The following is a 5,863-nucleotide window of genomic DNA, read 5'->3' on the forward strand; positions in this document are numbered from 1 at the left end:
GGCTCTGACAATGTTGCTGTGAAGACAGTTGAGCATTTGTGCTTGTGGTATGATTGAGCATCCATTGAGTACAAATCCAAAGGGCATGGCGGGGTTTTAAGATAAGTTGTTTCCTAATTTTCTTTCATTCTTTTTTTTAAATTTTTGGTTCTCCAAGACACGGTTTCTCTTTAGCTTTGGAGCCTGTCCTGACACTAGCTTTTGTAGACCAGGTTGGCCTTGAAGTCACAGAGATCTATCTCTGCCTTCCAAGTGCAGGAATTAAAGGCATGCCTCACAACCAGGCAGGTGGCTTTCTAATTTTCTGTGGAATAACCATACTGATAATCAAAGTAGCTGACTCAGTTTGTAACCCCATCAGCAATGGAGGAGTGTTCCCTTAACTCTACATCCTCCACTGCTTAAGTTGTCATCAGTGTTTTGATCTTGCCTATTGTTACAGATATAAGAAGGAATCTCAGATTTGTTTTGATTTTCATTTCTCTAATGACTAAGGAGTTTGGAAATTTCCCTAAGTGCCTCTCAGTCATTTTAGATTCATATGTTAAAACATTTTTATTTAGGTTTGTATTCCATTTTTCCTTGGATTATTTGTTCTTTTGATGACCAATTACTTAAGTTCTTTGTATGTTTTGAAGATCAGTCTTCTGTCCAATGTGGGGTAGGTGAATATCTTTCCCTATACTACAGGCTGCCTTTTTTGTATTGTTGATCATGTCCTTTGTTTTACAGTAACTTTTGCTTCAGGAGATCTCATTTTTTTCAGTGTCTATGATGACTGGGGTTATAATTTGAAAGTGGTCCTCTTTACCAATGTGTTCAAGTGTACTTCCAATATTCTGTTTTATGTAGTTCAGTGTGTTTGTCTTTATGTTGTAGTCTTTGATCCATTGGGACTTGATTTTGTTCATGATGATAGATGTGGATCTACTTTCATTCTTCCCCACATTGATATCCAGTTATGCCAGCACCATTTGATAAATGTTTTCTCCATTTTATATTTTTTGGTGCTTTGTCAAAAATCAGGTGTAGTAGGTGAGTGGAGTGATGTCTGGGTCTTAGCTAGCATCAGTTCCATTAGCCCTCCTATCTGTTTTTGTGCAAACACCAGGCTCTCTTCAGTACTGCAGCTCTGTATTCATCTGAAGAAGTCAGGGAATGTGGTGCCTACAGAAATGATTTTGTATATAGGATTGTTTTGACTATCTTGCATTTTTTGGCTTTTGTATATGAATTTGAGTGTTTATATTTTGAGATCTATGAAAAATTTTTCTGATATTTACATAGGAATGGTATTGAGCCTGTAGATTGCTATGTTGATTTCTAATTAACACCTTCCCATTCTCTGGTGTATTCTTCAAAGATTTAATGTTCTTTTCCTACCATCCTTTCACTTCTTTAGTTGGTAATTCCATAATATTTTATGTTTGTGGCTACTGTTAAGGGTGATGTTTCCATCATGTATTACTTCAAGCCATCTTTCTTTTTCAGAAAATATTCCTTGTAACCACCTTCTATCTACTTTCCTGATGACCACTCCCAATCTTCTAATAACCATAATTATACCCCCAACTTCTAAGGATACTTTTATTTAAAACATACAAGTAAACATATGGGAGGTTTGAGTCTTCATACCTCTCATATTTCAGTTAATGGTATCCTTTGAGTTTAAAAACATTGTTGAAACTTTTTTGGATTTTATGGTTCTGGTTTGAGAGCCAAACTGTGTTTCTTTCACTGGGCCTTTTTAATGTTTTGGCTGTTTTCAGGGAGATGTTCTTTCATTATCTAGTTCTAGATTCAGAGACAAAGTTCTTTCCTTTGACTCTGGTTTGAAGACCAAAGATGGAATACTCTTCCTGTAACCAATAAGGTTTTATCCATTACTTTCCTTGTTCAAACTAAAATAAATAGAGGTATAATGATGCATAAACAAATTGTTGACATTATCAAACTTTTTTCTACACAATAACTGATTTGGTTAACTGACTGTAACTGGCTTAACATATGAAAAAACAATTTATAAGAAGCACCCAGCTTTTTCCTCAGGTCCAAAACATTATAATATGCACAAGCTTTCTCAGATGACCACACACAAAGTCTTACTCTTCTGTGAAGTACAAAACATCATGACACTGAATTCATTTATAGAGTTTCACTACAGTATGATTTTTTTCTCATGTTTTTGAAAAATACACAAATACAAATAACTTGAGGGTTTCTCTACAAAAGGGCTCATATTATGTATTTGGAGATGATTGTGAAAAAGAAATTACCACATTCCATTCACAGGTATCTCTAGAGTATGTTACATTTTAAGACATTTAAGAGTACAGGGATCTGCAAAGGCCTTATCACACGGATATCATTCCTAGGGTTTCTCACCAGTATGTGTTCTTCTATGCATTTGAAGAGCACCATGTTGTGCAAAGGCCTTACCACACTGATTACATTCATAGGGTTTCTCTCCAGTGTGTGTTCTTTTATGCAAATGAAGATGATTACGTCATGCAAAAGCCTTACCACACTGATTACATTCATAGGGTTTCTTTCCAGTATGTGTTCTTTTATGGCTTTGAAGATTACTGTGACGTCCAAAGGCCTTACCACACTGATTACATTCATAGGGTTTCTCACCAGTGTGTGTTCTTTTATGATTTTGAAGACTAATCTGAGCTGCAAAGGCCTTACCACAATGATTACATTCATAGGGTTTCTCTCCAGTATGTGTTCTTTTATGCAATTGAAGAGCAGAGTTCTGTGCAAAGGCCTTACCACACTCATTACATACATAGGGTTTCTCTCCAGTATGTGTTCTTTTATGGTATTGAAGAGTAAATTTCTGTGCAAAAGCCTTACCACACTCATTACATACATAGGGTTTCTCTCCAGTATGTGTTCTTTTATGGCTTTGAATAGTACTGTGTTGTGCAAAGGCCTTACCACACTGATTACATTTATAGGGTTTCTCTCCAGTATGTGTTCTTTTATGGTATTGAAGAGCAGAATTCTGTGCAAAGGCCTTACCACACTGATTACATTCATAGGGTTTCTCTCCAGTATGTGTTCTTTTATGGTATTGAAGAGCAGAATTCTGTGTAAAGGCCTTACCACACTGATTACATTCATAGGGTTTCTCTCCAGTATGTGTTCTTTTATGGTATTGAAGAGCAGAATTCTGTGCAAAGGCCTTACCACACTGATTACATTCATAGGGTTTCTCTCCAGTATGTATTCTTTCATGATTTTGAAGACTAATCTGAGCTGCAAAGGCCTTACCACAATGATTACATTTATAGGGTTTCTCTCCAGTATGTGTTCTTTTATGGCTTTGAAGATTACTGTGTTGTGCAAAGGCCTTATCACACTGATTACATTTATAGGGTTTCTCTCCAGTATGTGTTCTTTTATGATTTTGAAGACTACGCTGAGCTGCAAAGGCCTTACCACACTGATTACATTCATAGGGTTTCTCTCCAGTATGTGTTCTTTTATACAATTGAGGATGGTTTTGGCGTACAAAGGCCTTACCAGACTGATTACATTCATAGGGTTTTTCTCCAGTTTGTATTCTCTTATGTGTTTGAAAAACAGCACATTGCGCATTGGCTTTACCACACTGATTATCTTCATAGGATGTCTCTCTAGTATATATTCTTTTAATCTTTTGAAGATGACTGTGATCAGCAAAGACCTTACCATGCAGATTACATTCATATGATTTCTCTCCAGTATGTGTTCTTTTATGACTTTGATGAGTTTCATAAAGAAGAAAGTCTTCATCATCTTGACCATACTCATAGGGATTCTCTCCAGTGTGTGTTCTTTTATGCATTTCAAGATGATTGTGATAAGAAAAGACTTCATCACATTGCTTAATTTCACAGCATTTTTCTCCGCTATTTGTTTTTTCATTCCTTAGAAGATGAGTGTTATAAGACAAGACTTTACCACAGTGAGAATATACTGAAAACTTCTCTCCAGTTTGAGTTCTTTCAATCCTGCAAGGATAATTTACACATGTAAAAGTTTTACCACATTCAATGCAGTTGAACCTCATACCAATATGAATTAATTTCATATTTTTTCAAATTGTAAAAAGGAAACAAATGTCAAGCTTTTATAGCTTTGTTTGAAATCATGTTTTGTTCTCTCATTAGGGGTCATTTTACATCTAGAAAAATATTTGTGATGAGAAATTCCATTGTGTCATGGTTTATCTTTTCATCTATAACTATACCTATATTTTTCTAGGATATTTTTTTACATTTTTGAAGAGAACTGCATATACTGAGTGCTTTACCAACTTTACTCCATTAATAAATTTACTATATTGTGAACTATTACATATTTCGTGAGTGAAATAAGACACCCAGAAGTATTTGCATAGACCTAGAACTCATGTTTGTTTCATTTTTTGGTTGTTGTTGTAATATGAGTTTGTTTTTAATGTATTAACCATGATGATAGAAAATAAATTCACTTTGTACTTTTGGATCAAATTAAACACGTACACTCTACATAGGAACTACAGTTTATTTTCTTAATTGTCCTTAAGGAGAGGTATGCTAAATCTTTCCATATTCCTATTCTCATACACTTGTGTCAAGAGTGACATATCATATATATGAAAAAAAGAATAGTGTATAAAAGATTTCCAAAATGAATCTACAAGGTTCTACTTTCACAGATTTGTTGTATAGATATTTAGATTTCTTTACAACAAATGCCCCTTGTCTATTCTGATTTCACTAAACTTAGCAGAGTCACAAAAATTATACGAGTGATACAAGGCTTACCATGGGCTATTGAATTAGTAGAAAGTTTTGCAGCTGTACTCATCATCACTGAAATATGTATACATTTTCTGTCATGAGTAGCAAGAAGCAAATGAAGCAGCAGTTCTACAACATAGCTCTTGTGGTGCTATGAATCAAATGGTGATATCTGTTTAGGCATTGATACCTAGACTTTTTCTTAAATGAAGGCTTTGCAGATGTAATTCACATATAAGAAATTGAGGTATATGGATTTGTGAGAATTTAATAACCATCAATACATTTAAAGCTGTGCTTATTTACACTGTTGCTTTTGTTTTAAAGTTCCAGAACACATTACAAACTATTCAAGGGAAATTGTTATGAACTTGCACAAGAAAATTACCTTGCATGTCTTCTAGAATATTGACAATGCTCTTCGGTGTTAAGGTCTTCCCAAATGTATCCTGAAATACAGTACCAGAATATTTATTATATAATTTAAGAATGTGCAACAATTAGCTTATTATCTTAAGTGCACCTAAGAACTGTGACTGTGTTATTCACCTCATTCTTCTTTCTCTAAAACAAATTACAGAATAAAATCATAAACCAAGGAAAAGTTGTCTCCATATTTTGAAACATGAAAGAAATTCATTTTCACCTATAGTAGTGAGGTTCCTGTAGGTCTCCAGCATCACATCTTTGTAGAGATTCTTCTGGGACGGATTCAGTAAATCCCACTCTTCCTTAGTGAAGTTGATGTGCACATCATCATAGGTCACTGCCTTCAAAAATATTCCATACATGAGTACAATGTAAGTATGACAGTGAAATGCATACTTCTTTGAAAGTATAGTTTTATGATTCTGGTGTTCCCCATTCTTGTTACATGATATAGACAGTCACTTTAGAAGGAAATTGAAAAAAAGAATCAATTCTGTTATTTCTGTGTCCTTTGTATAGGATACCACCTTATAAGAGCAGTATCTATTCACGGGGAAAGAAAAAGAGAAAAGATCAACAGTATGTTGTATGTATGAGAAAATTAATGACAGAAAGGAAAAAAAAAAGATGGACAAACTGGGTGTATTGGTGTATTATGC

General features: G+C 34.5%; 1 pseudogene; it reads right to left on the minus strand.

Moving 5' to 3' along the window:
* Positions 1–2,371: 2,371 nt before the first annotated feature.
* On the minus strand, positions 2,372–5,566 carry LOC121434687 (annotated as a pseudogene).
* Positions 5,567–5,863: the final 297 nt, after the last annotated feature.

Source organism: Microtus oregoni, unplaced genomic scaffold (assembly GCF_018167655.1).
Source record: "Microtus oregoni isolate MIOR12 unplaced genomic scaffold, Mior012 000044F_ref0000062, whole genome shotgun sequence".
In the NCBI taxonomy this organism is placed as follows: domain Eukaryota; kingdom Metazoa; phylum Chordata; class Mammalia; order Rodentia; family Cricetidae; genus Microtus; species Microtus oregoni.